This window comes from Drosophila ananassae (assembly GCF_017639315.1).
Source record: "Drosophila ananassae strain 14024-0371.13 chromosome Y unlocalized genomic scaffold, ASM1763931v2 tig00000087, whole genome shotgun sequence".
In the NCBI taxonomy this organism is placed as follows: Eukaryota; Metazoa; Arthropoda; class Insecta; order Diptera; family Drosophilidae; genus Drosophila; species Drosophila ananassae.
This window is the reverse complement of record NW_025319052.1, coordinates 459,444-487,431: the sequence shown is the minus strand read 5'-3', so window position 1 is coordinate 487,431 and position 27,988 is coordinate 459,444. Positions and strand designations below refer to the sequence as shown.

The 27,988-nt window shown below is 41.3% G+C and overlaps 1 pseudogene; it reads right to left on the bottom strand.

Moving 5' to 3' along the window:
- Positions 1 to 27,988, bottom strand: LOC26513806 (annotated as a pseudogene).

Below are 27,988 nucleotides of genomic sequence, written 5' to 3'. Positions count from 1 at the left end.
TTATGCCTCCTCGCAGTCATCGCCATCTTCCTCCTCCTCCACTTCCTCTTCCTCCTCAGCACGCGACTCGTAAGCTCGCTTCAGTTTATCAAAGAACAGTACTAGAATCGGCAGGATCTTACTAGCTAGCTCGCTCAAGACTTGCGGCTTGCCATCGCCGGGTGAGATGAGTGTTCACAGACCCAGGATGCACAGCTTGCGATCATAAATTCTAGGGGATAATATAATAAAAATAAAATATAAATAAATGATTTCTATTAAAAATTAATGAGGTATCTTTACCCCAAGAAGCAATTGTTGTTGGGCCACTTCTTAATGAAATGCGCGCTAATCGACTCGTAGTTCTGCTACGACATCTTGTCCAGAGTGGAGAGCAGAATGGAGCCGAGGACTGTACTTCCCCCGTCACGAACATGTATATCACCAAGTCGATCTGGCCCTTGCACTGCAGAATGATAACCTCCATCAGTATGGCGACATGGCATCCTCGCCAGGGCTGCCATTTAACATCTAATAGACTAGACGAAATTAAAATCTCAACATGATTTCAAAGTCAGTCTTCTTACAGTCTTGCACATATCGAGAATAGCTAGCACCCTATTGGGATTGGAGAGGAATGCGGGCTGTCGACATAGTTATGCAGAGCCGGCATAATGTCAATGAATTAGTCGATGCCGTCCTTCTTGAACATCTGGTAGATCAGTTCCAGCATGTGCCACATCTTCGGCGAGATGGACTTGGGCGTGAAATCGTAGACAAGAGAGAAGGTCTCCTCATATTAATATAAAATAACATTGAAATAATATAAAATAACATTGAGACCTTCATTGGCAGAGAAACCCAACCCACCACTAATGTTGTGTTGGAAAATGTGTCCAACCCATAGCTTGCAAATAACTGTTAACCGATTCGAGCGGTGTAGTGTTATGTTGAAGGCTCCCCAGGTTTGTGGTCGTGTTCCCAAAAATTGTACAAAATTTAATAAATCATGTCAACAATAAGTTTTTTTTTTTGTGTTATATTTGGTATGCTTATTTTTCTCTTTTTTTTTATTTATTTATTTATTTTTCTTTTTTTTTTATTTATTTATGTATGGCCATACGTGATATATTTGTGAAATGTTGATTGATTAAATAAATAATAAAATAGTTAAAAAAAAATAAATAATAGAGAAATAAAAAGTTTTAATCTATCTTTATGTACTATTTGTTTTTTATTTTTATTGTCTAATATAGTTATATTATCCCTATCTCCTATTTGTTCTACCTTATAGGGGCCTGTATATTTAAAATCTAGCTTATGTCCAGTTTCATTTTTTAACAAGACCTTATCTCCTATTTTCAACTCAAAATCTAAACTAGTTTTGTCGTAAATAATTTGTTGTTTTATTTTATGAGATTCTAGCATTAGTCTGGCTCTCTTAAATGCCTGTTCTAATCTGAATTTTGATTCCTTAGCATAATCTTCTATATTATAAAGAGGTTTTATGTTTTCTATGCTATTAAAATGCTTAGGTAAATTTGAAGTTTTACCAAAAACTAGCTCGTATGGACAATAGTCATGTGCCATCGAGGGGGTCGGATTAAAGCAATAGACGAAGTATTGGAGCCATACATCCCAATCCGTTTTGTCAACTGAGATGTATGAACGAATGTACTCATTCGGTGTTCTGTGGCTTCGCTCCACGGTACCTACAGTTTGGTGATGATGTGCAGTAGAAGTTATGTTTTCAATATTTAAATTTTTACATAGACCTTCAATAATTGAATTTTTATACTCCGTTCCCATGTCCGTAATGAACGTCTTCATTGGACCGTACTTTAGAAAAAAATCTTCAAATATAGCTTTTGCTACCATATTTGCACTTTTATTTGGTATTGGTATTGCTACCAGGTATTTGGTTAAATCGCATATGAGTGTTACTGCATACTCGTTTCCATTGTTTGATTTTGGTAGTGGACCAACCGTATCCACAATTACTCTATTGAAAGCTCTTTGTGGAGTTTCAGTTATAGTTAATGGGGTCTTAGTGTGTTTAGTTGTTTTTGACTTTTGGCATTTAGGACATTTCTTTATGTACTCTTTTTTTTCTTTTATGTATTTGGACATATTTTTCCAGTAATAATGCCTCTGGACCTTGGCCAAGGCCAAGGTTTTAGTAATGCCTGAATGACCACCTTGTATTGGATCATCGTGAAATGTAGACAATATAGCTTCTTTTTCTTTATTTTTTATTACGGTCGCCGGGTTGAGTATCGCTACTCTTAATGATTTCAATATATAATTGCCCATATTTTTAAAATTATCAATTGAAACATGTTCAAAGATATTTTCCCACGGTGCCACTTTAAGTTGGCTGATTTTGTGCATACCGGCTTGCTTTTCAAGCCTTTGAAAGAATTGACCTAAGTCAAGGGTTCCATTAGTATACAAATCGCTAAAATTATATCTTGCTGTAATTTTCCTTCCGTGCTTAAATAAACACATATTGTCATTTACATGCAAGGTCACTACTTTACGTACTTCATCATTATTAATGACTTCATATTCGTTGGGCTTTGAAGCTTTTTCTATGGATTGCTTATGCAATTCTATTTTTTCTTTCCCTCCGCAGGATTTTTGTCTACTTTGGTTTCTGGTAGTGACTTTCAGAATTTTAATGTTTAAATGTATGTTTTTCAAGTCTGTGATTGTTATTCTAGACAGCGCATCGGCTACATAATTATCTTTACCCTTTAGATACTCTACTGTAAAATTATATTCCTCTAATTCAAGTCTCATTCGTGTTAGTTTGGAACTGGGATTTAACATTGAAAATAAATAGGTAAGTGCTATGTCGTCTGTTTTGACAGTGAAGTGTCTACCATAAATATATGGTCTGAAGTATGTTATTGCCCAATGAATAGCTGCTAATTCTTGTTCTGTAGTGCTCTTGTTGCTTTCACCTTAATTATGCAAAATTCTTTGCTAAAATCTGGGTATTGCAACAGAGTTGGGTTTATTAATGCTGATTTTAGATGTTTGAAAGCGTTTTGGCATTGTTGATCTAAATGTCATCGATTCTAGGGAGTGGAAATTTATCAGATAAGAGTTTTTTATTAATTTCACGATAATCTATTACTAATCGCCATTTTTTATTTTCTGAATTTGGGAGTGACTTTTTTGGTACTAGCAAAAGAAAGATATTATAAGGTAATACAGAGGGTTCTACTATTTTATCATTAATGAGTTTTTGGACTTGTTTTTGAATTTCGTCTTGTTGACTGTGAAGGTTTCTGTAATTTTTTGTATATACGGGTTCATCATCACTTAATCTCAGTTTTTGTTTATAGAAATTATTTGTAGTGATCGCTTCGGTTTCTAGTCCGACTGGGTGCATAATTTTGTAAGTTGATCATTGAATTGAGGTGGGAAGTTTTTTGTAAGTTGGGATAATTCAGTTTTTTTACGGTTTTTGGGGTCTGTTTTTACTACATCGTAGTTTGAAAGTGGTTCATGATGAATATTTTTAATATTAACTACCTTATCTATATTTGTGGTATTTAGTAGTCTTACATATGCATTCTGGACTGTTGCTATGGTATTTGCTATATAGATACCTTTATGAATCTCTTGATTCGGAATCAGTACACTATTTTCTTCGGAGTTTATCTTAACTTTTCGGATGACTTGGGATCTTGCTGGCAGAATTAGGGAGTTGTTGCCAGAACTGTATGTTATCGGAACATAAATTGGATATTTGAGATTATTTGGTCTAATTACAAGCCATTCTTCAGAAGGCTTGATGTCTAATTGACAATTGTACCTTTTGATAAAATCTATTCCCAGTATCCCATCACAAGGAATAGCGAATTGCACATTTACTATATGGAAATCATGTGGGATGATGTACTTAGAAGTCTGAATTTCAATAGAAGTTATGCCTCTTGATTTGGTAACCTCTTGTCTTATACCCTGTATGTTTATGATATTATCATCATGAATATTTTGAAAATTATCAGAATTTTCCTTTAATATGGAAATTTCTGCACCTGTATCTAGTAGAAAAATTAATTCTTTTCCTGTTGCTGCGTTTATAAAACTAACGAATGTACTTTGACTGAGATTTATAGTGTGAATCTTGTTATTTTTTACTGACGTGTATCTAAAGGTGTTTGGGAGTTTTCCGAATTCGTTTGGGCTATCCTTATATTGTTATTTTGGTTGTTATTATTATTACCGTTATTATTGTTGTTTCCCCCACGGCTATTTCCGCCGCGGTTGTTTCCACCACTGTTATTTCCGCCGCGGTTGTTGTTTGAGTAATAACTGTTATTCTGGTTACCGTTATTTCTGTAGTAGCCATTGTTTTGATTATAACCGTTATTCTGGTAATATCTAGTATTATTATAATTATCTCGATTATTACCTCTACCGCGATAATTGTTTCTGAAATTATTACCGCGATAATTATTTCCTCGTTGGGTGTATAATATTGAATTGGCATTACCTGTCATTTCAGTACTGCATTGAATGTACTTTGTGACGGCTTCGTTCATAGTTATGAAAGTGCCTGCTTCCAATATTGTTTTGAGGCGGCCATGCTCACAGTTTTTAACCATTGTGGTTATGGCCTCCTTGGTACGGAATTTGTCAGCGTGTTCGGCCGATAGGCCTTCGTCAATGTACGAAGCTTCTAAGAGCTTTCTTAGGTTGTCTATTTCCGTCGTGAATTTTTCCGCAGTTTTGCCTTTCTGGGTTGTTTTCGCCATTTTGGCTTTAATTATGTCAGAGGTTTCTCCGACTATAGTGTCTTGTAGTTTTCTGATTATTGCTTCTATTGTTGTTTCATTTTGGACTCTGTATAAAGTTGATCCAATTATTTTGGATTTAATTACTTCTACAGCCAAATTCTCGAATGTGCCTTTCGTTAGGTTAACTAACCTCAAAGCTGTTATAAATCTTTGAAGGTGTAACCTTTGCCGTTAAATTCAGGGATGGCATTCGATATTTCTCTAATGTATGCCCTTTGGGCAATGCTCTCGTCAGCCATTGCGATCGGTTTTAATTCTACAACGATGTCGTTAAATTCAGAGTCGGACAAGTCCTGGTCTGATAATTCAGATTGAATGAGGATTGCCGGAACCGTAAGGTTGTTAATATCGCTTTCTTCTATTTCTTGTTGGTCAATAACTTCTTTTGATTCTGGTTCGTCACCAGCTTCAATTGTTATTGAAGTATTGAGAATAGTAGGTATTGAAATATCAAGTTTGAACCTTTCTTTAACAGATGTTAGATTAGATCTTAGTCTGATCAAAAACTATGATACTCGAGACCAGTGATCCGGATTTAACTTTTCTCTGTGTTCATATATTAATATTCGAGCTTCATTAAAGCATTTACCTAATATTTCTACGTGTTTATTGACCGTTGTTTTTTGCATCGGTCCATTCTGTGTTAGTGACTTATGAGATTTGTCGAATTCTGCTTTAATGCTTAATAGTTCTTTCGATAATTCATTCCATTCCGTTATATTAAGGGTATGGATTACCTTTTAGAAACCATCATAACAATCGTTCTACCTAAAAGTAGATGCTCATCTATTCTTGATTTCACTAGCACACCCGGAATTTTTGTTAATACTATTCCTTTTTGGGTTGCGGTGCAGTGAAACAATGGTGAATCGTGGCAGTTAAATGTTTCTATATAAAGTATTTCTAGTTCATACACACTAACTGGGGTTGTTGATACTAACTGCTTGATCCTTTCTTTGAAATAGGGGTCCTTTTCATATGTTTTGTCTATGGCTCTTTGTGTACTCATACTGGAATTATTTTCTTTTAAGCTTTCTTTATTTTATTTATTTTTTATTTTATTTTCATTGTACGTAAAGATAGGATTATTCATGAACATATGAAATCGTTTTTTTTTTTTGTATATATCATAGGTGCATCTTAAATATATCAAAATTTGGCATTGAGCGTTGTCATTATTTTTTTTTTATATGTCTTAAAAATTAATTTTTATTTTTCCGTTATTTTTTTTTTATATTTTGTCCAGATTGATAGCCTGGCTTTTATTAATCGCTCTTTTTGCTATACATTTATTATGGAAAATGTAGGCTTTATACAAAATAAATGCGATCAAAATGAATACAATAATTGTTAATAGGATATTTGTCAATTCTGTGTTCATAGTGCTGGACTCAATTTTATTTATTACATTTGCTGTGGAGTCCACTTGTTTTACATCTACTAAGCCCATTTTGGGTATTTTCTCTAGAATTGGTATATAATTGTATGATTTTGTATAATTGAATTGGTTTGTGTGAATTGTATGATTTAATTTATTATTTATTTGCCATTCAGTTTGGCTCATTTAAAGACTTGCCTTATTTGGCTATGTGTATATTGTGTTTTTTTTTTATTTGTACCTTTTTTTTTATAAAACCTGCCTATAATTTTTTTTTTTTTTTTATATATCGGTAGTTTTTCTTTGTTGTTCATTGTATTTTTTTTCACATAAAAACCTGCCTATTTTTTGTATGGTTTTCAGGCCACACGCTAATCGGGCAACTTTAATGTCGCTCAATTTTACAAATGATTCTTTATACTAAAAAAAAATATGCATCGCAGTGCAATACAAAAAAATATGCAACGCAGTGCATGGGGAAAAAAAATTTTGCGCTCTTGGTAGCGCTGTCGGTTCACTGATCCGGGCTTAGCTTGGAGCGCTAAGCGGGGTTGGTGCTGGCTGCACAGGCTTGTCTTCCTTTTTTGATTGTTCGGGCACCGGTGCTGGCACAGGTTTGTTCGCAGAAGGGGGATTCCAGGGGTCCTCTGCAGTCATTGGGGCATTTTCTCTTTATTCTCGGTAATTCCTATTTTGGTGGTGGATTAAGTATTATCTTGTCTTTGCATATATTAGGTATTGCAGTGTAGGTGGATGTGTCAGTGGCTGTGGTTTTATTATTTCTTTGCGTTAATAGGTTTTTGATGTGTTCAACTTCGGCATGTATTTTCACCGAGTTGTTCCACTCTAATTTACTTCCGCTATTTAGTAGCTTCAGTAATTCAGCCTTCCTGGCTTTTAAACGTTTAACCACGCCACTATGTTTAGCACACATCACACTCTACTTACTGCGATATTCTGTTTTTCCATTTAGATCATTGGAATTCCATTTAAGAGTGGCTGCTGCTGTGTGTGTTTTTTTTTTTTCTCGTTGATGTTTTTTCCTCCAGTTGTTGATCCTATGATGCCTTCTGCGTTGGGGATCCTTCGATGTCCCTTTGGTCCTGTCACGGTCGCCATGTAGTGTTATGTTGAAGGCTCCCCAGGTTTGTGGTCGTGTTCCCAGTTGTTATTTATTACATCGGTTGGGTTTATGTTTTTAGCATATCTTTATTTAAAGTTTGCTTTGTATTCGGAGCAGCTGTTGTTGCCGCTCCGAGCTCATGGGAGTTTCTGATTTAACAAATTTACTTATGAGTTAAAGGAAGTCTAAGTCTCGTAGCTGCGCTGCCCAAAGCGGCAGCGGAGAGACGTTTATGTATTCTTAAATATTTATATATGAATATATGTTTATGTTATGTTCGCTTAGGCGGAGGTATGTGGACATGCATAAGGTCCACTCGTGTTACGTATATGCGGACATATGCACTTTTCGGCGTGCAGCAAAGGCACAGCGGGCGATTCATATTTCGGTGCACTTAGGTTTATGACCGAGACCTTGGATAACATAAACACTGCGACAAAGTGTTACAGTGTGTACCCTTTAAGTACTCTTGGTACAGTGGGTGGTCGATATATATATATATGATATTAATAGTGCATATATGTGCATTTTACAGCGGTCTCAAAATAAGTGTTTGTCACTGAGACTTTAAGCAAAAAGTCTTAGAGCAACCGATTGAGTTGCTCGTATACAAATTTTGCTCGCGCGCAGTCAAAGCACTGCTCATTCTAGGACCGTTTGCTTGCATTCGACGATTCAAAAAGTCTTTTGTGCATGTATGTGTGTATGTGAAGTTTAGTGGGCTCAACTTGTCAATTTGCTTTGTAAATCTCTCGTGTAAACAGTGATTCATCAAATTTATTGAAAATGGGACGAGAATTTAATAAAAAAGTGCATCAATTTTTTATATTTAACAAAATGGACAACAAAGTTGTCCAAAGTTTAGTTGTTAAGCTTAACTCAAAATAAATGTATTTAAAAGGAAACTATTCATTTTTTTAATTAAAATAATCAATATATTAGTTTGAAATTGGAAAATTCACGTTTAAAATTTTAATAAGTTTTTTCGTCAAATTTCATGTACCATGTACCACTGTGCAGCGAAACGAAAACAAATTATTGAAAAGACTTTTTGCGCTGACTTTTCAGTCAATCGGTCTTTTACTGAGTCTCTCTGTACGAGTGTCACTCAAATCTCTCATTGAGCAATGTTAGGTAGATGAGAGTTTCATGAATTGCCATTGTATTTCGTTCAACAGAAAACGAAACGAAACAAAACAAAGCCTGCTGCTCAGAGAGGAACCGAAACGGCATGCTTTGTTTCGGTTGCTCTCGCAAACAGAGCGTAAGCAAAAAAACGGTTAACAGTTATTTGCAAGCTATGGTCCATCCACATTGATAACGATCGCATGGAGACTGAGAAGGACGTCGGGATGCTCGTCCATCCCACTGAGCTGCATGGTGTTCTGCAGGGTCATGGCGGTGATGGCCTTCTCCTTGGATCCCTTCTCGGATTCCAACACCTGGCTGAAGGTGGTTGCCAAGTGCTGGCAAATCTCGGTGGCCACCGGCAACAGCCGCTTCGTAAAGATTCACACAATCTTCTGCATTACGTTGGTCAGATCTTCGTTCTCGGTTTCATGAATGATGGTGAGTAGCTCCTTGGTGATCTCCTTAATCTGACCTTCAACGTAGGGGGGTTCCTTGTCCTGGGATAAGAGCAACATTTGCAGGCCAATAGCCGCTTCAACTTTAACGGGCAGTTTCTTGTCCGTGTGCAGAGCGTTTGTGGTCAGCCACATGATCTCGGCCAGGACCAGGGGATACTTGATCTGCACTTCGCAGAAGTAGTTCTGAAACCAACAGGGACGCGCCCGCATATGGCCGGCGGGATTCTGGAACTCCGGGCATGCGTGGATAGCATAAATTGACACTTGATCCCGATATTGAGCCTTCTTCAATAGGACATCCGCTAGTGTTCCAATCATGTGCACCATCCTTTTGCTTGTTGTCCGCGACGTGATGATCTGCATATTTGTGATTATGGCCATGGGCAGAATGCCCTTGCGTTTCTTAAACATGGAATGGGCAGCTTGAACTGGTGTCAAATATATCTGAAAATTTTGGGATTAAGAAGGTGCTTGTGTTTCTAAAGAATACAATTATTTACCAAACTTCAGACGAATATACTCGTAGGAATCATTCTCCCACAGGTCCTGATCGGAGTCGGTGAATGATATAATATATATATCACATCCTGGATAACTGCCACAATGTGCGGCTTGATTAGCTTCTAGGTATAGGCGTGGCTTTCACTAAAAAGTGCAATAACAAAAATAATATAGTAGGATTAGGCATAAAGTGGCAGGTACTTACGCATTCTTCAGATAGTTGAGCACATTCGTGAGGACACGTGGCGAGTAGTAGATACGATTACGGTACTGGTCGAGAATCTTGATAAGCAACTTCAGTACACCTTGGCTGAACGTAAACAGATACCAATCATCGAATTTTTTGTAATTTTCACTAACTACGTTGCTGGGACTTCCATGCATAAAAAAAAGAAAAAATAATGTTTTCGGCAAACAATTTATGATTCTTTTTGGAACTTACCTCTAAAACAAGCGACCCATGTAGTGGAGAGCCACTTCTTGGTCTTCCAGTAGGGAAATTCGGTGTGCTCATCATCGTCCAAATGCGAGCTATCGGGCACATCCCGATCATCAATTTGGCGACAAATTTCCATCCACTGGGAGAAGATCTCCTTGAAGTTGAGGTCCAGCGGCTGTACTGCGTAAAGAAAAAGTAGATCTTAAGGATCTGCTTCTGGAGCAGCACCGATTGCTCCATCAGCACCGGTCAGGAGGTGCACCATCATCGGCAGCAAGAGGTTCATGGCCTCGTTCAGGGGCGGTCGCTCCTCGCTCCGCTTGTACTCGTAGGTCTTCACCGGCTGGTACATGGTCATCAGGGCGCCATACTGATGTTGTCCACCACCTGGGATCATAGTCCCGGGAAGTCCTTCGTGATGATGTGATTCATGCAGACAAGAGTTTAACTCTAAAATGAATGTCATATTAGATGAAGTCGAAGTGGAATCTACTTATTTTACCTGACCAAACCGACCACACGGCAATGTTGTGGAAGGGCGTTATAAGGGGTCTCATTCTCCTCCACTCCCTCGGGACTGGCTCCATTTGAGATGTCCGTAGCACTGACCTTTAACCGTAATCCCGTGGCACAGATGTCCAAAGAGTCCGAGCTGAGATTCGTTAAGATAACGAGGAATATGAAATGAGGTATTTCAAAATACCATGTGTAGTACCCAGATGTGCAGATGTGATTGATTCAGGCGAAAGTTTTTGTTTGTCACACGGTTCAGACGCTCAATGTATATGCCCAAATGGTACTTTACCCTCTAGAGCCCTAAATGGATAGCAGTTAGTAAAGGTTTTCAAGCGAACTGGCTTAATATCTGGTCAAGGTGCAGGATCAGACGCTTCTCCTCGGGCAAGAAGTTCAGAATACTGGGGACGACAAACACTTAAGGATCCTTTTGCACTGCTACAGGGAATTGATGAATATAACCTCCACGCCGATATTGTTGCAGTAGACCTTCTAAAGACGGTTCAGGATTTCCTTTAAAGGAGTGAGGAGTTTAGTATTAAAGACAGGAGAGTAGCTATTAAAAAATTGGTTTCTTAAACTCTTTTCCACACCACTTTTGAGGTAGAGTTATTGGCGCGTTTTTTTTTATAGTGGTATCCTCAATAGGCCTAGTTCACTTTTCTTTTACTTGCTTTGAAGGCAGCTCAAACAAAGCAAACTGTTCAACGGATAACAAATTCCTTTGCTTTGGAGGGTGTAATGAGACGACTCTAATGATTAAATCAACGTAAAGAAAAATGAGTCTAGTCCCAACCAAATCATATCCGGATAGGAAACATCTATGCCGTTCGTCACTTAACCTGCTCATCAAAATCATGAAAAGATACTTGTTGAGCGATCAGCGTTTTGATAGCAACCGAATTAAAGGCGAGATTCAATTGTTTATTTTCAATTTATTCAACTAATTCCGCACAATAAAACAAAAAGCGGCCCGTCAATAAAAACTCCCAAAATACAACAAGAAGAAGAACAGCTTTGGCGCAGAAGCTCTTCCAAAGCTCCCAAAAGCGCATGCGCTAAAAAAATTACAACAAAGTGCATACAAATCTGGGAAACAAAAGAGAAGATTAAATGCCGCTGCAGATGAACAATTTATCAATATTCTAATTAGCCTATCTGGTGGCTGCTTAGCCCAACATCCTCCCCCTATTGAAGGGTGGGCCTTCAATAACAATTTTGGAAGGGCAGCAGACACATATTTTTCATTAAGAAGATTTAGAACTCACAGGGCGAAAAAGGCACACCAACTTCTTCCAAAACCTTGACCATGCATTGCTCCCCCCAATAGACCAATGCGGGAATCGAGTTCTCCTAACGAGTGCAGGGGGTCCGGAACGTTGATTCTTCTCCTCTTCTCCTTCTGCATAGGGCAATCCAGCCTCCCGCGATAGTCCAATGCGTCCAGAAACCATCCATCCAAATAGTGTATTTTGGGCTACAGGGAGGCAGTGACCTAATTGGATTTGGCCAACTGACAATACCCTGCGGTCTGTGGAAGTTGGGATCAGCCAGCGCTATGCCGTGAGGAATCTTCCATTTCGAAATATCAATTTTAGGGCTGGGCTGACAGTCCGCAATATGAGACACTATAACCGCCTCTAGGTTCGCACAATTTGTGGTTAGTTGATACACACATATTAACGGAGGATCCATCCGTAGCAAACTCAGTGCCGCCGAGACCGGCGACCGCTACACAGCTTTTGGTGCGACGAAGCTGAAGTTGACTTGCCAGCCGCGATGAGATAAGGTGAACTTGTGAACCAGAGTCCAATAACACTCTGCAAGGCAGGAAGGCACCTGATCGACCACGGATGAGGATATTGGCGGTTGGCAGAAGCACTTCAGTAGGGCGATCCTACGTCAAGACCGTGTTGATTGACTGGGAAGGTGGGGTAGCAACGGCAAAACCAGCGGCGGAACCCAAGCTTCGTAGTGGTGGGGAATTGTTTAAGCTGGGCAGCTGCCCGCAATGGAGCAACAAAGCATGATGACGGCGATTGCACTTTGAGCAACGGGCAGCTGAACATCCGCGTGCAAAATGACCATCCTCCAAACATACTTAATTTGACTAAGTGGCAAGGCAATGAAGCTTGGACATGTAGGAAGCGCGTGCGCCAAAACACCACACAGGGCGCATAGACGTTGATAATCATGCACGACGATCGGTTATTCGAAGATCTCCCTCGGCCCTCTTGGTTAGCTGGTGGATACGCAGCCAAAGAAAAGTCGACGCATTCAAGAGCCCGGCACCTTTGCTCCAAGAATCGTGCCATGGACTCCCAAGACGGAAGGCTGTCGTTGTTTCCGGCGAGAGTGTCTTCCCACTTGGCTTTTGTGGCCGGATCCAACTTCTGAAGGACAATCTGGATGAGCAAGCATCCTTGGATCTCGGCAGCTGATTCGGAACTCATGAGAGCCCGCATATGCCCATTATACCGATCCGACAGCTCCCGCAACGTAGCAACAGAACCTGGCTCGACCACACGAAGCTGCAGGATCTCGTTGATGTGAGACTGGAAAATTAATTGCCGATTACTAAACCGATTGCGCAATAGGTCAAGAGCCACATCATAGTTCGCGTCAGTAATTTCCAGCGCCCTCACCGTCTCCAAGGCTGACTCGCGCAGGCATGAAATGAGCCACCTGAGCTTTTCCATATTTGTTAGATGAGGATGGCTGTCAATCGTGGCCTTGAAAAGGGGAAGAAACCCGGCCAGTCAACATAGCCGCCGCTAAATGTTGGCATCGGCAACGGTGGTAAGGAGGGGGCTGGCTTGTATGGCGTGGGTGAGACACCGGCACCGTCGAGAAGAGTGGAGTGGGCAGCAATTCTCATGGAGTGCTTGCCAACCTCCACCTGAATGTCCACCTGCACATCAGCCGCCAGCTGCGAGAATCTCCAATAAAGCTCACTCCCGATCTCTGAAGTTAAGCTCCTCCAACTCTTCTTGAAGCGCGGTGAACCGCTCACGCAAACGCTTCTCCACTGACTCCAGCGCCATAATGGTGCCATCCTCATTCCGCGCTGCAGCCTTCACCTTATGATGCAGCGCCTCCATTTCCCGGCTTGCGGCAGCAGATCCAATAGTTCCACATCCAGACTCCATCCCGCAAATCTCCAGCGCGAGTGAATCAAATCGAAAACCAAGAGATGTTTATTTTTTTTTTGTTTTTGAGTTTTTCGTACCGTAGTTTTTTCAGTTTCTCGGGCAATTAAACTGATTGAACTTCGGGCGCGATCGCGTCGGGGTCACCAATGTTGAGCGATCAGCGTTTTGATAGCGACCGAATTAAAGACGAGATTCAATTGTTTATATTCAATTTATTCAACTAATTCCGCACAATAAAACATAAAGCGGCCCGTCAATAACAACTCCCAAAATACAACATGAAGAAGAACAGCTTTGATTCTTCTCCTCTTCTCCTTCTGCATAGGGCAATCCAGCCTTCCGCGATAGTCCAATGCATCCAGAAACCATCCATCCAAATAGTGTATTTTGGGCTACAGGGAGGCAGTGACCTAATTGGAATTGGCCAACTGACAATAGGTTGAAGAACAGGCTGGCTCCAATTAGCAGATCCATACCCTGCGGTCTGTGGAAGTTGGGATCAGCCAGCGCTATGCCGTGAGGAATCTTCCATTTCGAAATATCAATTTTAGGGCTGGGCTGACAGTCCGCAATATGAGACACTATAACCGCCTCTAGGTTCGCACAATTTGTGGTTAGTTGATACACACATATTAACGGAGGATCCATCCGTAGCAAACTCAGTGCCGCCGAGACCGGCGACCGCTACACAGCTTTTGGTGCGACGAAGCTGAAGTTGACTTGCCAGCCGCGATGAGATAAGGTGAACTTGTGAACCAGAGTCCAATAACACTCTGCAAGGCAGGAAGGCACCTGATCGACCACGGATGAGGATATTGGCGGTTGGCAGAAGCACTTCAGTAGGGCGATCCTACGTCAAGACCGTGTTGATTGACTGGGAAGGTGGGGTAGCAACGGCAAAACCAGCGGCGGAACCCAAGCTTCGTAGTGGTGGGGAATTGTTTAAGCTGGGCAGCTGCCCGCAATGGAGCAACAAAGCATGATGACGGCGATTGCACTTTGAGCAACGGGCAGCTGAACATCCGCGTGCAAAATGACCATCCTCCAAACATACTTAATTTGACTAAGTGGCAAGGCAATGAAGCTTGGACATGTAGGAAGCGCGTGCGCCAAAACACCACACAGGGCGCATAGACGTTGATAATCATGCACGACGATCGGTTATTCGAAGATCTCCCTCGGCCCTCTTGGTTAGCTGGTGGATACGCAGCCAAAGAAAAGTCGACGCATTCAAGAGCCCGGCACCTTTGCTCCAAGAATCGTGCCATGGACTCCCAAGACGGAAGGCTGTCGTTGTTTCCGGCGAGAGTGTCTTCCCACTTGGCTTTTGTGGCCGGATCCAACTTCTGAAGGACAATCTGGATGAGCAAGCATCCTTGGATCTCGGCAGCTGATTCGGAACTCATGAGAGCCCGCATATGCCCATTATACCGATCCGACAGCTCCCGCAACGTAGCAACAGAACCTGGCTCGACCACACGAAGCTGCAGGATCTCGTTGATGTGAGACTGGAAAATTAATCGCCGATTACTAAACCGATTGCGCAATAGGTCAAGAGCCACATCATAGTTCGCGTCAGTAATTTCCAGCGCCCTCACCGTCTCCAAGGCTGACTCGCGCAGGCATGAAATGAGCCACCTGAGCTTTTCCATATTTGTTAGATGAGGATGGCTGTCAATCGTGGCCTTGAAAAGGGGAAGAAACCCGGCCAGTCAACATAGCCGCCGCTAAATGTTGGCATCGGCAACGGTGGTAAGGAGGGGGCTGGCTTGTATGGCGTGGGTGAGACACCGGCACCGTCGAGAAGAGTGGAGTGGGCAGCAATTCTCATGGAGTGCTTGCCAACCTCCACCTGAATGTCCACCTGCACATCAGCCGCCAGCTGCGAGAATCTCCAATAAAGCTCACTCCCGATCTCTGAAGTTAAGCTCCTCCAACTCTTCTTGAAGCGCGGTGAACCGCTCACGCAAACGCTTCTCCACTGACTCCAGCGCCATAATGGTGCCATCCTCATTCCGCGCTGCAGCCTTCACCTTATGATGCAGCGCCTCCATTTCCCGGCTTGCGGCAGCAGATCCAATAGTTCCACATCCAGACTCCATCCCGCAAATCTCCAGCGCGAGTGAATCAAATCGAAAACCAAGAGATGTTTATTTTTTTTTTGTTTTTGAGTTTTTCGTACCGTAGTTTTTTCAGTTTCTCGGGCAATTAAACTGATTGAACTTCGGGCGCGATCGCGTCGGGGTCACCAATGTTGAGCGATCAGCGTTTTGATAGCGACCGAATTAAAGACGAGATTCAATTGTTTATATTCAATTTATTCAACTAATTCCGCACAATAAAACATAAAGCGGCCCGTCAATAACAACTCCCAAAATACAACATGAAGAAGAACAGCTTTGATTCTTCTCCTCTTCTCCTTCTGCATAGGGCAATCCAGCCTTCCGCGATAGTCCAATGCATCCAGAAACCATCCATCCAAATAGTGTATTTTGGGCTACAGGGAGGCAGTGACCTAATTGGAATTGGCCAACTGACAATAGGTTGAAGAACAGGCTGGCTCCAATTAGCAGATCCATACCCTGCGGTCTGTGGAAGTTGGGATCAGCCAGCGCTATGCCGTGAGGAATCTTCCATTTCGTAACATTAATTTTAAGGCTGGGCTGACAGTCCGCAATATAAGACACTATAACCGCCTCTAGGTTCGCACAATATGTGGTTAGTCGAGACTTCACACTCATATTAACGGTCAAGACCGTGTTGATTGACTGGGAAGGTGGGGTAGCAACGGCAACACCAGCGGCGGAACCCAAGCTTCGTAATGGTGGGGAATTGTTTAAGCTGGGCAGCTGCCCGCAATGGAGCAACAAAGCATGATGTCGGCGATTGCACTTTGAACAACGGGCAGCTGAACATCGGCGTGCAAAATGACCATCCTTCAAACATACAAAGGATGGTCGCGCAGGCATGAAATGAGCCACCTGAGCTTTTCCATATTTGTTAGATGAGGATGGCTGTCAATCGTGGCTTGAAAAGGGCGAAGAAATCCGGCCAGTCAACATAGCCGCCGCTAAATGTTGGCATCGTCAACGGTGGTAAGGAGGGGGCTGGCTTGTATGGCATAGGTGAGACACCGGCACCGTCGAGAAGCAATTCTCATGGAGTGCTTGCCAACCTCCACCTGAATGTCAACCTGCACATCAGTCGCCATCTGCGAGAATCTCCAATAAAGCTCACTCCCGATCTCGCTGAATTTAAGCTCCTCCAACTCTTCTTGAAGCGCGGTGAACCGCTCACGCAAACGCTTCTCCACTGACTCCAGCGCCATAATGGTGCCATCCTCATTCCGCGCTGCAGCCTTCACCTTATGATGCAGCGCCTCCATCTCCTGGCAGGTCACCTCTGCTCTTCTCCGCAGCATCCTTTCCCTGCCTGCGGCAGCAGATCCAATAGTTCCACATCCAGACTCCATCCCGCAAATCTCCAGCGCGAGTGAATTAAATCAATAACCAAGAGATGTTTGTTATTTTTTTTTGTTGTTGAGTTTTTTGTACAATAGTTTTTTCAGTTTCTCGGGCAATTAAACTGATTGAACTTCGGGCGCGATCACGTCGGGGTCCCCAATGTTGAGCGATCAGCGTTTTGATAGCGACCGAATTAAAGACGAGATTCAATTGTTTATATTAAATTTATTCAACTAATTCCGCACCATACAACAAAAAGCGGCCCGTCAATAACAACTCCCAAAATACAACAAGAAGAAGAACAGCTTTGGCGCAGAAGCTCTTCCAAAGCTCCCAAAAGCGTATGAGCTACAAAATGACAACAATGTGCATGCGAATCTGGGAGACAAAAGAGAAGATTAAATGCCGCTGTAGATGAACAAATTATAAATATTCTAATTAGCCTATCTGGTGGCTGCTTAGCCCAACATTACTATTGTGAGTCTTTGCACATTAAGCAGAATAAGTTACTCTGACATAACTTAAAAATATTTGTTAAGCATTGTGTTTAATGAGATTATTTTAACTCAAATATTTTAAAAAGAAAAAGGTGGCTGTTTACTAAAATTTTCACAAGGACGAAAATGAAAATTAGAAGCATTCGACTCAACGTTATAATTCGCTATATTAAACCAAAAAGAACTTAAGCCTAGCTTATCTATTGCGGCGAAGCGGGGCAAATTCGCAAGAGAGCGCAACTGAACTCTTATTTAGCTCCCTCTCCGCCCTATGCTAACTTAGACTTGACTTCAATTATATCTCTCGACTTCAGTATTACTTATGCTACTAATCTAATTATTCTACACCGGCCCCGTTGAAGGCCTCCATACCGCTTCAACCAACCGGTAGCCTCGCCAGCTTATGGATCGCCCTCTTGAATATCGCTCCAGCGCTAGTCCTCACGATGGCGACCCTGACCCTTCCGTCCGCGCCGGCGTCTGTTTCGATAACCCTGGCGGTTATCTACTGTTGGGGCGGCTGGTGGTCTTCTGCGACCAGGACCAGATCGCCCTTCCTGATGTCTTCCTGCTCCCGATGCCACTTCGACCGTACCTGTAGGCCCAAGACGTACTCCCGGGTCCATCGCTGCCAAAATGTTTGCTTGATTGACGAGACAAGCAGCCATCGCCGCAAGCACGTTAGACCCTGCTGGTCCGGGGTCCGCGGTGCAGGTGGGGCGATGAGCGGCCCGCCTGTCAACAAATGTCATCCTCGGCGCCCAACGAACTTTTTTTAGACTAGCGATAGCTTTGTCATAATTACTATCGGTGACCTGGAATACATTGAAAGTTCCTAAGGCTTCACCAGAGAGAACAAGAATGTTCACATCTTTGTGTACTATGGTCTTGAAAAGACTTATAAAATTTTTTAACCCCGAATTATTTCTACTAAATATTGGTTATGCCAAGCTGAGGGGTGAACTCGAGTTGGGGCTGCAGAAATTGCAGCAGCTGGACGGGAGTCTTCAGTTGAATTAAAGACATTAAATAACAACTCAACCCTTGTTTTGGTCGTTATTGCTAGTCCAACTCGGCTGCAAATGTATTCATTTCATCTAATTGCTCGATCTGGTCTTGCATCTCATTTGCTTCAGAAATTGTCTCATCTTAAACCTAAAGCCTGCACTCTAGCTAAGTCTTTTCTAAAAGAAGAGATCCAGCTTATAAACGTTCCATGAACTGCCAAAAGCTTTGTGATTTTGTAAATCATATTGTATAAATTTTTTGCACTTTGTCCATTTATTATTCAAAAAACGAAAATAATAATTAAATTAAATTAATTATGAAATTGATAGTCAAATAATTTTGATATTCGAGGCACTGAGTATTAAAAAAATAGTTGTCAGGCGATGACATTGAATATTTATACCCAACCAAGTTGTTGGGTGCGCGCGAAAATAAATTTAATTTTTTTGCGGTAGTTCCTACGTCTTAAGAAGAGCTCTCTTAGGTAGGGGTATAAATCAGGGTGGAAAGCGAGATTATTATAATTATATTATTATTACATTATTATTATGATTTATTAAGCCCGAAAGCGAAACCGAAGCGTCGGAACAGAAGAAAGAAGTAAAAAATAGGTCTGAATAACAATAATTATAAACTTTATTTAATAAAAACATAATTAGAAGATGAAGACTGAGAAGAGGGGTTAAGGGATGGATAATGGGAAAGCAAGGGTAGGGGACTGAGAGGATTATAAATAAGGGGCGGACCCAAGAATTGGCCAGCGATTCGCTAAGGATAGGGAGGGCAGCTCCCAACTACTCCATGTCATCAGGAGTAGGATAGAGATCCCGTGATGATTAGGTGAGGATGGGTGTTATAAGTTTGTTTTGTTTCGATATGTTAGAATTTGAATTTAAATGTTGTGGGAGTTTAGTGTTGTGAAACGTCTAATATATGCGGTTTGGTATGTGTTGGATGATTGTTATTGTGCGGTCTAAATGGGAAGGGTCAGGGGAACCACGGCCTGGATGAGCTAGCCGGAGCCAGACCCATGCCGATTGGAGGACCGTAGGACCAGAAGCTGGTCATAACAATATGGCGCCCAAAATTGAAGCCAACGCTATAGCCTCCACAAGAGAAACCTCGACTTTCGTGGATCCAGAGAGCTAAATAGAGGACCACTCGAGAGGTCCTTAAGTAGTATGTTTCAGGATTGCGAAAGAAGAAAGGAAATAGATTCAATTTATGGCAGTACAGATCAAGGTTGAATTGGAATTCCATATGCGACATCGGGCCTTAATAGACCAAAGGACGATTGGCGCAACAAGGAATAAACTGTGATAAGTACTGTGATAAATAGATAGGACTTAGAGTAGAAATAAATAAGAGTAGGAAAAGGATAGGATTAATAGAAGGAGGAAATTCAACGTCTGTGTCTAAAACAGCAAAGAATACATATGCGTTGATAAAAGAATAGGATAGACAGAATTTGGTTTTATGTTTGTAGGGGTTCTGAACCAAAAACGGAAGTCCCAAACGGCTAAACACAAATAGTCTTTGCGTTGCTCCAAGGAGGACCAGAAGAAAAAACCCTACAAATAGAAAAAAAAAACAACAAAGGAAAGCTAACTTCGGGCGGAGCCGAAGTTGATGTACCCTTGCAGTTCAGTCGCAATCCGCTATGTGGCGCCACACATCTTATATTATTAGATATATAGTGGATCGTATATAGTCGGCCGATCCTTATGAAAATTGGCAGATCAGATTGTTTTCCCCAAAATAGAATCTGTACCAAATCCCATCTTTCTAACTTAAAAAACACCAAATTTATGCCAATTTCGATCGTTCTATGACAGCTATAGGATATAGTCGGCCGATCCTTCAGGTATAACAAATATAACATGTGGGGAAAGTCCCAACCCTCTAACTTGAAAAACACCAAAGTTATGGCATTTCCGATCAATCAGTTACATGGCAGCTATAGGATATAGTTCACCGATCCCGGCCGTTCCGACTTATATACTGCCTGCAAAGGAAAGAAGGATGTGTGCAAAGTTTGAACTCGACAGCTTTAAAACTGAGAGACTAGTTTGCGTAGAAACAGACGGACGGACAGACGGACATGCTCATATCGACTCACTTATTTCTGTATTTCGACATTCATTCGAATACTTATTATATATTCCTTTGTTTATTTGGTTTATTAGTGTTTATTTATCTTTCTTTTTTATCAATAATTTATTTATTTGTTCATTATAACCTTGCAGAGGGTATTATAATTTTGGTCAAAAGTGTGCAATGCAGTGAAGGAGACATCTCCAACCCTATAAAGTATATATATTCTTGATCAGGATCACCTCCTGTGTCGATATGAGCATGTCCGTCTGTCCGTCTGTCTGTTTCACAAGGATCGGAAATTTCATAAGGATCGGCCGACTATATCCTATAGCTGTCATAGAACGATCGAAATTGGCATAACTTTTGTGTTTTTTAAGTTAGAAAGATGGGATTTGGTACAGATTCTATTTTGGTAAAAACAATCTGATCTGCCAATTTTCATAAGGATCGGCCGACTATATACGATCCGCTATATAATTAATAATATAAGATGCGTGGCGCCACCTAGCGGATTGCGACTGAACTGCAAGGGTATATCAACTTCGGCTCCGCCCGAAGTTAGCTTTCCTTACTTGTTTTTTTATCTATTCATTTATTTATTTATTTTGAAGCCGGTATTGAAATTAATTATTACAGTCAGTCAGCGCTTGCATATAAATAGATTGGATTGTTCCTTATTGGGAAACTTGAGTAAAATCAAAGTAGGACTCTATGCTCGAAGAAGGGGAAAGAGATTTGGACAAGGAGGGAGAGCACAGGCCGGTACCGAGCAAAGCAGAGAGCCCGGTCGACTCAGCGCACAACAAAAGGGTGCAATCCCGACGAACCTCGGCATGGAGCAAGCATCAACTCCATGCGGGAAGTACTCTCATGTCCAATTGGATCCCATTCAAGAGCAGTATAGCCTGTAGAACGCAGATGCCTATGCATCCTTTAATCGACGAGAGATACAGGCCTCATTCACACCTCCCAAGAGCAGCTAAGGGTAGATCTCAGCCAACTGGTGCATCGAAGGATCGACATGTGCATGAGGACGGGATTTGAACAAATACTCCGGAAGCTGGAACGGGACACCGGAAAAGTTCCTTCCTCGAGGTCATCAGAATCCTCCATGGCCACCCAGGTGGAGAATCCACAGACTAATGGTTCAGCTGGCGGTTCTCCTAATTCGGGAAAGCAACAGGGAGACAAATAAAAGGCAGAGAAAGGTATTCCTTGCCTCACCAAGTTCAGGGACAGGAAGAGACGCATTATTTTGTGTGAATAATTAGTTTTTTTTGTTTTTGTTCTTTTTTTTCTGTGTGTGGATACCCATATCCACCTCCCCCCTTATTCGGATGACGTCAGGGTCGTTCTATTTCTCTATGCTGTTGTATATATATTATTTTTATTTATTTTTTTTTTGTTTTACTTTTTTTTCCTGTTATATATTTTTTTTGAGCGGTTCCCACTGCATACGTGCAGCCCACCTCCCGTCCAACCGTAACGTACGGATTAAATCGGGGGAATAGATCCGAGATACATAAGCGAGGATAAGCGATCACGGCGGTTAATATAAGCTTATGATTGTTAATAGAGCAAAGTGACAAGATGTGGTAGAGACCATTGTAGTCCGAACATAATACCCTGAATAGATCGTGTTGGGCATATGTCGAACTACAATGGCTGAGGAGTAGAGGACGAAAGTTTCTGGTCCTTCTACTAGGAATGTTAAAATTTAAGCGTGTTAGTAAATGCTGGCTGTCTATATTTCCATAAATAAGATTATATAGAAACATGACACCCAGCATCGTTCTACGGTTTGTTAATGATGGTAAGTTGATTACTAAAAGACAATTGAGTCCCCTAAGAGTAAAAGTAAGTAAGTTTTTTTTGTACAGATTCAATGTGATCTTGGTGTACTCCATATTGTGGACTCCAGACGCACGATCCATACTCAAGAATCGGACGGACCAGTAATGTCCGTCCCATGGTAGATATATGGTCGAAAAATTTAAGTCTCAAATCTATTAGGACACCTAGATCGTTAACCTGGGTTAATCGTTCTAAGGCGTTCCCATAGAGAAAGTACATAGCCTAACATTTCGATCCCTTAAGCTTTAGAAGATTATCCAGATCGGATTGAAGTCTCGACTGGACGCTAGTGAATTTATACTGAAGGCATAGCTTAACATCATCAGCGTACATAAGTACAAGTGAATTAGTTAAGGCAAGGGGCAAGACGTTAATAAACCGAGTAAAAAGTAGGGGTCCAAGATGGCTTCCTTGGGGCACCCCCGATGTGGCGCGGACTAAACGCGAGGTAACATCTTTAAAGAAAACACGTTGGGTTCTCCCTGATAAGTAGCTCGAAATCCACATAAGAAGATCAGTTGGGAATCCCAAAAGACTGAGTTTACTTATAAGAAGCGAATGGTTAACAGAGTCAAATTTTTTACTGAAGTCAGTGTATATGACGTCTGTTTGTAAGCCATTCCGGAAGCCATCCGTGATAAAAGATGTTAGCTCCAATAAGTTGGTAGTGGTGGAGCGGCGCTTCATGAATTATTATTGAACTACATAGGTGTCGCTAATGTGAAGTGATAAGTTTTTCAAAAAGCTTTGGAATTGCTGACAATTTAGAGATGCCTCTATAATTAGCAACGTCGGATTTTTTCCTTTTTTATGCAGCGTAACAGCAGCACATAAGGGGAAAGATCGAAGTTTCCAGCGATAGATTAAAGAGTTTAACAGCCTGGTACTCCATCAGGGCCTGGCGAATACACTGGCTTAACCTTAAGAAGATCGAGAGATGGGCAAAATATAAGGTTGGCTGATTGGATATTATAAGTGTAAGGCTGAGCTAAACTGCTGCTAGGTGAATAGGTAGTTTGAAAAAACTGTGCAAAGAGATCGGCCATTGCCTGATCGGTGTTCGCATAAGAGTTTTCAAACGTAAGCAGTGGGGGAAAAGATACATGTTTACGCTTAGTGTTTACAAAGTTATAAAACTGCTTCGGATCCTGAGTAAACTGAATCCTGCAGCGGCGAATATAACTCCTTTAACATTCTGCGTTATGCACGGTGAAATTGGACCGAGCTACTAAGTATCTTGAATAACTAACTGTACAGCCAGATAATCTATGTTTGTTTAAAAGTCTACTCATACTATTCTTTAAATTTATAAGGTGCCTTGTACATATACCAAGGCGGATTCGTTGAAGCGGACGGAAATTTCCACGGCACGCAAGCGTCAAAAAATAACTTCAAAGTGTAATAAAATTTTTTTAATGCGATGTTTATATCCTCGCATGCCAGTAAATCAGACCAATCAAATTCCAAAATTAACTTATTTAATTTCATAAAGTCAGCTTTACGAAAGAAGCGAACTTTCTGAGATTTAACTGTATGCTTAAGGTCAATAAAGTAAATATTTTCGATTAAAACCTCAAGAGTGGGATGATATGGATCCGAGAAAGGGGCAAAGTTCTGGAAAGAGTAATTCCATCAGGATCAGAAACGAAACATAAGTCCAACAGCCGACCTAAAGAATTTCTAACATGGTTAATTTGCCCGAGTGACATGTCGAACATGCCCTCAGGGAAGTCATGGTGGGAGTTAAGCTGTAAAGACGGTGAATTATCAACACTTGACCACATAAGTTCTAGGATATTAAAGTCACCCAGAGCTATCAGCTGGTCACCATCAGACAGACGATCGAAAACCAAACGAATAGCGGGCAAATGTTGCCAGTATGTTGGCGGTTCGGACGAAGGTGGTATGTACGAACAGGTAACATACAAAAATTGATCGGACAAAGTGATTTTGATGCAAAGGAATTCAATGTCACCAAACTCTTGTGATTTTACCTCTTTAGAAGCGAAATTGGAGTCTACAGAAATTAGCACTCCTCCTCCCCTTCGCAAAGTTCTATCACATCTAAAAGTGGTGTACCTACTAGGAAAACCTTCGGAGCTTAAGATCTCCGGCTTTAACCAAGTTTCTGTAAATACTATAATGTGGGATGCAAAAAAAGAACTATCAGAATACAGTTTGGGAAGTTTACTACGTAACCCTTTAGTATTCTGATAGGTAAGTGTTAATGAAGACATTAGTTTTTTGAAATTGAGGAAGATGAGGTGGAAGGTTGATCAGTGGCCTCAACATGTGGGAGTTTTACACCCACAAGTTTGGTTATCTTTTTTTTCACCGTACTTGGCTGATGTTCTTGGACGAAAATGTTCTCTGGCTAAAAGCTGGCGGAACAGATCGTCTTGAACATCTGCAAGGGCACACGTATTTTGAAAGATGACGTGTGCCTGGTGTAAGAATATTTGAATTTTGTAATATCCACCACCTTTATGTCGGCTTTTGCTTTGGCTTTGATGTAAGCCGAGATATCAATCTCCGAAGTATCAGGGGCAAGCCGGGAAACAAAAATGTGTTTCGATGGTGGGATCACCAGCAAGGGTTTTGGTGCCGCCATAACTAATACTGCGGCATCAGTACGTACCGGGGGTCCGGACGGTTTATTACCCTGTTTGGTGACTGTTACAGGGGTTTGAATTATTGGGTCTGGGATCACTTGAAGCGATGCCACAAAGGACATATCGGACAATTGCTCATTGATTCCGAGACATTCGGAAGCCGAATTTTTCTCAGGTCCGGCCCTTGGGGTGCCCAGAGATATAAGCGGCTGCATAGTTGTCGGCTGAGCATGCTGAAGATTATTCGACCCGAGCACATCACTAAAAGCGGATTTCTTACGCTTTGGAGACTCATTTAGTAGTTGAAGGCTACTAAACTGTGTATCAAGCGCACAGAGTTGGTAATTGATTTTTCGAAAACCACTAATCAACTCCTTGAAACCGCTTTTAGTCTGCCTCATGAACGACCTCATTTCGTCCTGAACAGCACGACAACCATCACAGCAAAAGTGAAGACCAGACCTACGCGAGATTGCATCCGAAACTGAGGCCGTGAACCCGGCACACTTAGCGTGTAAAACGTTTTCACAGAGCCAGCAATGGATGGTAGGCTGGGAAGACGAGATTGTCTTATTGCAAGACTTTAATGCACAGACCAATTTAAAATCCATAATTATTAAAAATTTAAATAATTAATTTAGTAAAAATTATTTAAAATTAAATAATTAATTTATTAAAAATTATTAAAAATTAAATAATTAATTTATTAAAAATTATTAAAAAAATTAATAATTAATTTAAAAATATTATTTGATTATATTAATGAGGAACCTTGAACCACTGTACCAAGGAAACGAAAGGGGGAGATTAAAGAGAGCAGTTAGTGCAAGTAAGTAAGATTTAAAGAAATGGAGATAAGAATCTCTATTGAGCGAGAGTAGAAGCAAAAGAATAGCAACAACACCGTAGGTGATGAAGAAGCAGAGCAGGGCTATGTTTGGAAAGTAAATTAAATAAATTATTATTTTACCTCCAAATATATCACTGCACACGCGAAGCGATACGGATCTAAAAAATTGCAATTTGTTTTTATATCTGTAAAGAAATAAACACCGATTGTTTATAGAAAGCTTAGTGCAAATTTTACAAAAACGTAGTGCGCACAAAAAAAACACGTCCGTCCGCTTTAAGATAAAGAGAGGAAGAGAGGATGTTCACTGACTGGTCAGGGTGATAGCCTGAAATTGTTTTCAAAACCCAAAAGTCGAACGGAAACTCGCTACCATTGACTCTCGACTTCACCACGGTGACCACGGTTTCTTTACTTGTGAATTAGTTTGACCAATTCCAAACAAGTTGATGAACGATTCCTTCCTACGGATCTGTAAGCGTTGAGCAAGATCTGAGTCAGTAATGCTCGGGCCAATATGTGCTCGCCGTCGCTAACAATACCCTTTCTAGAGACGCATGCAAAGCATGTCAAGTAGAAGGGCCATTATTCGTTAACGCCGAAGGAGGATTTTCTGTTGGTGGTGGTAACGCTAAGTTATTTTCAGTCATCTCTGTAAATCGGTGCAGAAGTTTATGGTGCGATCTTGCACAGATTTGACATCTAGTTGATTTGTACTTCGCAAGCTGGTGTTAGCAGAAGAGTAAGCCAACGAACTTCTATTAAGTTGCTTGCGAAACCCAGTTTTCTCCTGTTTTTTTTGCCAGTCTTTTCAGAGGTTAGATTCTGGTACCTACGATTTAATACCTTTTCGAAATCAGACCACAGCGGCAATTCCTCATAATCCAGTAACTCTTCCCATTTTTGCCTGGTCACTGGATCTACTCTACTCAAAACTAAATATATAATCATAGAGTTTGCAATGTTAGTGTCATCTATGGATAATAATGATCCATAAATCGATGCAGACGGCTGGACGACGACGCAGACGGCTGGGAAATTTTCGAAAGGCTGAACAATTGACTTATTTGGTTCGCAAAGATGAGACATTTGTTATCATAGACTCTTTTTAGACTAGCGATACCATTGTCGTAATTACTCTCAGTGACTTGGAATGTATTGATAGTTCCTAAGGCTTTACCAGAGAGGCAAGAAATAAAATGATTAAATTTCAAAATAACAGGAATGTTCACATCTTTGTGTACCAAGGTCTCGTAGAGACTTATACAATTTTTGAACTCCGAATAATTTCCACTGAATTTTGGTAATGCTAAACTGGGAAGTCTAGCTCGAGTTGGGGCTGTGGAAATTGCAGTAGCTGAGCGGGGGTCCTCAGCTGTACTGAAGGCATTACATAAGGACATAATCCTTGCCTTGGTTGTGATTGTTAATTCTTCCAACTCGCCGTACCCCCCGGGTTGCCACCCCGGTCGACCAATCGCCGACGTTACAAAATGCACCCTTCTCAAGAGCTAGAACAGGGTCTCAAACGATCCTGTTTAGCTCAACCACGGAGGCGAGAACTACTGCTTCAAATCTTTGGCATGATAGATACCTATCGATCGCCCTTGCTGTTCTCCTCCTAACTCTAGCTTTAACATACCTAGGCCCAAGCTTGGCATTATACCCTACAGCAAAATTACTATGCTTGAAGTTTCTTCTGAAGATCTCTTGGCCCTCCCGATATGATACCTCTCTGGAACGCACATTGTAAAGCCTCTCATTATTTTCCGTTTGCCTCGCGAAAGCCTTCTGAGCTTGAGCGCGTGCTACTTTCAACGAGTCCTCCTTGGATAGCCTGACTTCTTTATCCTCCATGATACCTAGCTCTCTCATGAGCTTGTACGTTCCTTTTGACCCTACAAACTGCTGCCAAAACTCTAAGTAATATGGGGACTCCCCGGTGCCCGAATGGACCGAGGTCCTCAAAGCACAGCAGATCTCGCTGAGATGCTCGTCCCAATTTCTTTGGTCTGCAATTACATACGACCTTATGGCTGCAATGACGGACCTATTCACCCTTTCCGACGCATTGGCCTGCGGTGAATGGACCTGCGTCACCCTATTCTCCCGCAT